This window comes from Bison bison, unplaced genomic scaffold, assembly GCF_000754665.1.
Source record: "Bison bison bison isolate TAMUID 2011002044 unplaced genomic scaffold, Bison_UMD1.0 scf7180017864185, whole genome shotgun sequence".
In the NCBI taxonomy this organism is placed as follows: domain Eukaryota; kingdom Metazoa; phylum Chordata; class Mammalia; order Artiodactyla; family Bovidae; genus Bison; species Bison bison.
The window spans coordinates 744,236-750,699 of record NW_011494757.1 but is presented as its reverse complement, the minus strand read 5'-3'; the positions used below and the strand labels follow the sequence as shown (position 1 = coordinate 750,699).

The 6,464-nt window shown below is 41.6% G+C and overlaps 1 long non-coding RNA gene across 1 annotated transcript in view; it reads left to right on the top strand.

The window, feature by feature from the left end:
* LOC104991302 overlaps positions 1-6,425 on the top strand; it is a 28,563-nt gene extending 22,138 nt beyond the window's left edge. Inside the window, exon 3 of the long non-coding RNA XR_825596.1 lies at positions 5,857-6,425. This is a non-coding gene — a long non-coding RNA (uncharacterized LOC104991302). The remainder of the gene's footprint in view (positions 1-5,856) is intronic.
* Positions 6,426-6,464: the final 39 nt, after the last annotated feature.

Sequence of the window (6,464 nt, the reverse complement as noted above, 5' to 3'; positions counted from 1 at the left end):
CAGTTGCTCAGTTGCGTCTGACTCATTGGGACCCCATAGACTGCAGCACACCAGGCTTCCTTGTCTATCACTAACTCCCAGAGCTTGCTCAAACTCCTGTCCATCAAGTCAGTGATGCCATCCAACCATCTCATCCTCTGTTGTCCCCTTCTCCTCCTGCGCTCAATCTTTCCCAGCATCAGGGTCTTTTCCAATGAGTCAGTTATTCCCATGAGGTGGCCAAAGTATTGGAGTTTCAGCTTCATCATCAGTCCTTCCAATGAATAGTCAGGATTGATTTCCTTTAGGATTGACTGCTTTGATCTCTCTGCAGTCCAAGAGACTGTCAAGAGTCTTCTCCAACACCACAGTTCAAAAGCATCAATTCTTCGGCACTCAGCTCTCTTTATGGTCCAACTCTTGGCATCTGTACATGACTACTGGAAAAACCATAGCTTTGACTAGACAGACCTTTATTAGCTTCGCTGTGAACAACCCGCTTTAAGACTCAGTGGCTTCAAACAGCAATTTGATATTGCTCACAGTTCTTTGGGTTCTGTTGGGTGAGTCTACTGGTCTGGTCCAGCTCAGCTCTTCTCTATCAGGCTTTCTCATGCATCTGTGGTTAGCTAGTGGAGAGACCATCGCTAGATGATTTAGTATGACTTCCGTCACATATCTGGGCTTCCCAGGTGGCTCTTGTGGTAAGGAACCCACCTGCCAGTTCAGGAAACAAAAGAGATGCTGGTTCAATTCCTGGGTTGGCAAGGTCCCCTGGAGGAGGGCATGACAATCCACTCCAGTATTCTTGCCTGGAGAATCCCTTGGACAGAGAAGCCTGGCAGACTACGGTCCATGGGGTCACGAAGAGTCAGACACAACTGAAGTGACTTAGCGCACATGCACGAGTCACATATCTGGCAGTTGGTGGACTCTTGCGTCTCAAATGGTTTTCAAAAGTCTCCTGAATCACGTGTGCTAATGTCCCATTGATCACTGCCATGGACAAACCAGATTCAAGGGACAGAAAAATGGACTCCCGTATCTTCAGAGAAGGAGCTGCTCTCAGTGCATGCATGAAGGGGAGGGAAGAACTGTGTTTTTTATACATTCTGTGTTGGCATCCTCTGTTTATATCAGGTCTGCCTACTTTGAAAATGCTGCTATGGCAGTGTCTAGCCATTTGCCAGCTAGAACTCCTTAAACTTCCTTTCTCTGAATTTACCTTTTTTCATTCAATTTTCTGTGGACATAGAATCCTAATGGAGATCTTCCTCTATGAAAATCCTTTGATGCTGAGTTAGTGTTCTCGAAAGTAAGCAAACTCTATTCCAGATACTTTATAATGTACCATTTCATCCTCATCACTCAAGTTTTAGCTTTCCTCTGGACCTTTTCCAGTTTCTCTTTCTCCCCTACCCGCTTCTCTAAGCATGATGATTGGAACATTGTAGTAATAGCTATCTAAATTGCGGAAGCTGAGTTTTAGTATGCTTTAATTCATGCAAGTTAATTCTGGAGATATATTGAGTGGAAAACTCAATCCTTAGAGCATAGAAATTTAGAATTAATTCCAGGCCCTTTTAGTACTAGTTATGGAGTCTTGGCCAAGTGGTATTAACTTACATATTCATATTAACGCACATGTTCATTAAAATATTTCATTCCTTGTTAAAAATGGGAATACTAATTGTTGCCTTGATAGCTCAGCTGGTAAAGAATCTGCCTGCAATGCAGGAGACCCTGATTCGATATTAAGTGGCTGGTGGCTCAGACAGTAAAGAATCTGCCCGCAGTGCGGGAGACCTGAGTTTGATCCCTGGGTTGGGAAGATCCCCTGGAGAAGGGAAAGGCTCCCCACTCCAGTATTCTGTCCTGGAGAATTCCATCGACTGTATAGTCCATGGAGTCGCAAAAAGTCAGACACAACTGAGCGACTTTCACTCTCAGGATAATAGAGAATGAACTATAAAGTATCTGGCATGCAGTGGGTGTTATATAAATTGTAATAAAAACAATAGCAGTAAATGTTGTTTCTGTTATTATTACCACTTTACTCATGGTGGCCAGATGCTTGGTTTTATGTTACATTTGCTTTCTTTCCAAAGTTAAGTCTGCTTTATTCATCAGCCAAATGTCCTATGTGTTTTTATAAGAACATTGGATTTGTCACACGGAATTAGTCCAGAAGTGGCTTTTTTTTTTTTCATTTCTAGTTTAGAAGTTACTTTTCTGAATGTTTAAAGCTTGATTGTCTTCTCACTTCCAGTATTGCTACTGTAAAGTGCTTTAAAATAACTCTTCTGTTGGTTTCAATATCTGGGTTGTTTGTAGATTGGCTTGTAGATTGGCTTCTGTGAGGCAGGGCCAGGTTAGGCAGGGGTTGGACAGAGAGCAAGAGAGCAGCTGTCTTATGAGATCTGACCATTCAGGAATTAACATAGACAAAAATTATTGATGAGTTTGCAGAGAGTTCCAGACTCTAATCCATCCTACTTGATAATAGCTTGGATAGCCTCTTCTTGCAGAGAAGGCACTGGCACCCCACTCCAGTACTCTTGCCTGGAAAATCCCATGGATGGAGGAGCCTGGTAGGCTGTAGTTCATGGGGTCGCTAAGAGTTGGACACGACTGAATGACTTCACTTTCACTTTTCACTTTCATGCATTGGAGAAGGAAATGGCAACCCACTCCAGTGTTCTTGCCTGGAGAATCCCAGGGACCAGGGAGCCTGGTGGGCTGCTGTCTATGGGGTCGCATGGAATCGGACACAACTGAAGTGACTTAGCAGCAGCAGCAGCAGTCTCTTCTTGACCAGGTAATTTCTTTCCCTTAAGCTGGCCTGTTCTTTTTGCCCCTGCGCCTAGTCTTAGGATTTGCCTCCAAGAATTGCTGTTACTGGCTATTCAAAAAGGAAGTAGAGAATAAATATTGATAGATCTCTTGAAAATAGAAATGAAAGTCAGAAAGAAAACCTCAGTAGACAGTTTTGATAAGAAGTAGAGAAAATTAACCATAATGCAGAAAAGAAGAGCAATAAAACAGAAAATAGAAGAAAGAATAGGATAAGGAAGAAAGTAGGATAATAATAAGTCTAATTCAGGAGTTTCAATAGCAGTTACAGAAAGAGAAAAAGAGAAACCAGAGGTATAAAATAATTTAAAAATTTACATTTGAATACCCAGAAAAATTGATGAAAATAGACCCACATAACTAAATTTCAGAACAGTTGCTACAAATGAAACATCCTTGAAGATTCCAAGAGGAAAGAAAAGTCAAGTCACATATAAAAGACTAGAAATATTAGTATTTGGATTTTTCAGTAGCAATACTGGAAATGAGAAGACAATCAGCCTTTAAAAATTCAGAAGAGTAATTGTTCTAAACTAGAATTTTACATGCAACCAAACCATCCAACTATTGAGAGCATATAAATTACAACATTTTCAGACAGGCACAGTCCCAAATTTTATCACCCATGTGCTGTTTCTGAAAAGGCAGTGGGTGAAATGAAAGCGTGTTCATTAGTTATTAAGGAAAAGGTAAATTAAACCTACAGTGAGATATAACTGCAAATTTAGCGGAATGGTTAAAAGAGAAAAGTGATAATTGCAGAGACGATTGTGATAATTGTGAGGATGGAGAGAAATAGGACCTCTCATACACTGCTGGGGGGAATGTAAAAATGTAAAGCCACTCTCGAAAAGAGTTTGGAAGGGTCTCACAAAACTTCACACACACTTACCATGCAACCCAGAAACTGCACTCCTGTGCATCTACCCCAGAGAAATGAAACTGTTTTCACACAGAAACCGGCACGTGGATGTTTCTCACAGCTTTATGCATAAGAGAAAACTATATTAAACACCCAAATGTCCTTCAGCAGATGAATGGTTAAACGAAATCTGGTACAAGCCTACAACCATACATAGAATGCTGCCCAGCAATGAAAGAGAATGAACTATGAACAAAGCTAGTGGAGGTGAAGGAATTCACGCTGAGCTCTTTCAAATCCTGAAAGATGATGCTGTGAGAGTGCTGCACTCAGTATGCCAGCAAATTTGGAAAACTCAGCAGTGGCCACAGGACTGGAAAAGGCCAGTTTTCATTCCAGTCCCAAGGAAGGACAATGCCAAAGAATGCTCAAACTCCCACACAGTTGCACTCATTTCACACGCTAGCAAGGTAATGCTCAAAATCCTGCAAGCGAGGCTTCAACAGTACATGAATCGAAAATTTCCAGATGCACAAGCTGGATTTAGAAGGGGCAAAGGAACCAGAGATCGAATTGCCAACAAATGTTGGATCATAGAAAAATCAAGAGAATTCCAGAAAAACATCTACCTCATCTTCATTGACTATGCTATAAAGACTTTGACTGTGTGGATCACAACAAACTGTGGAAAATTCTTCAAGAGATGGGAATACCAGACCATCTGACCTGCCTCCTGAGAACACTGTATCCAGGTCAAGAAGCAACAGTTAGAACCAGACATAGAACAACAGACTGGCTGAAAATTGGGAAAGGAGTACTTCAAGGCTGTGTATTGTCACCCTGCTTATTTAACCTATATGCAGAGTACATCAGGGGAAATGCCAGGCTGGATGAAGCACAGCTGGAATCAAGATTGCTGGGAGAAATACAATAACCTCAGATATGCAGATGATACCATCCTAGTGGCAGAAAGCAAAGAGAAACTAAAGAGCCTCTTGATGAAGATGAAAGAGAAGAAATGGCTTAAAATTCAGCATTCAAAAAACTAAGGTCATGGCATCCAGTCCCATAACTTCATGGCAAATAGATGAGAAATAATGGAAACAGTGAGAGACTTTATTTTCTTGGGCTCCAAAATCACTGCAGATGGTGACTGCAGCCATGAAATGAAAAGAAGCTTGCTCCTTGGAAGAAAAGCTATGACCAACTTAGACAGCATATTAAAAAGCAGAGACATTACTTTGCCAACAAAGGTCCATCTAGTCAAAGCTATGGTTTTTCCAGTAGTCATGTGTAGATGTGAGAGTTGGACTATAAAGAAAGCTGAGCACAGAATTGATGCTTTTGAACTGTGGTGTTGGAGAAGACTCCTGAGAGCTCCTTGGAGTGCAAGGAGATCCAACCACTCCATCCTAAAGGAGATCAGTCCTGAATATTCGTTGGAAGGACTGATGCTGAAGCTGAAGCTTCTATACTTTGGCCACCTGATGTGAAGAACTGACTCGTTGGAAAAGCCCCTGATGCTGGGGAAGATTGAAGGTGGGAGGAGAAGGGGAGGACAGAAGATGAGATGGTTGGATGGCATCACCTACATGATGGACATGAGTTTGAGTAAGCTCTGGGAGTTGGTGATGGACGGGAGGCCTGGCGTGCTGCAGTCCATGGGGTCGAAAAGAGTCAGACATGACTGAGTGACTGAACTGAACTGAACTACAACTCAACACTCCCACACACACGGGTGAGTGCGGGATAAAAGATGACAAGAACTGAATAGTTCAAGTAAGTGCAGTGAACCAGTGTCGGCTTCCTGGGTTTGATCTCGCGTCTCATCCACCGAAGATGCAACCAAGTGCGTGATACAAGTGAGCGGCATGTCACACTCTTGTCTTTGCAGCTTCAAAGAATTTTGAATGAGTCTATGATTACTTTAAAATGTAAAAAAAGAAAAACATCGCAGAGCTTGAATTGTAAAAAATGCATACTGAAGTATGAAATGTAGTAAAGTATGTGTGTGTATTCATTTTTGTTTCTGTGTTACAAAGTCATCCAGAAAAAAATGTTGTCATAACAGGAAAATCAATAAATATGTTATATATGGAGAAAGGGGGGGAAAGTTACTGGAATATGTGATTTTGTTTCTTGTTTTTGCTTTCTTAACAAAGGAGGACAGCAAGAGAGAGAAAGAAATGAGATATGAAGTGAAAGAGGGTCATGGAAAAAATCCCAGGACGGTGACAAAGCAATCCTGAGATGACAGCTGGGTGCCAGCGACGGAGCGTGAGTGGCCCGAACATCCCCAGTAGAAATGTTTTCAAAATGATGAAACTGATACAATTTGTAATATGAATCATTGTGTTAAGAGGACTTAGAAAAACTAGTGGAGAGTTTTGGGTTGAAAAGCAAGAAGAAAAAGAAAAACCATAATTCCAGGGGAAAAAAATCACTGTTCAAATTTTAAAAATTGTAAATAGTTCAGCTCTGATGGCATGTATTGTCATAAAGATGTAAACAGTATGTCTCTCTGACCAAAACCGCGAGCTTTTTAGAGAGCCCGGGGGGTGGAGATGTTCATGTACATATTGGTTGGGGTTTGGAAAAAAGTTAAATCTTGATCTTCCATTGTGAGAAGACCAGTGTTTCTCCACTTTTTCACATCAAGGTATTCATAGAACATGATATTTTTCTGGTTCAGGCTGAAGAATCCCAGGGACGGGGGAGCCTGATGGGCTGCCGTCTACGGGGTCGCACAGAGTCGGACACGACTGAAGTG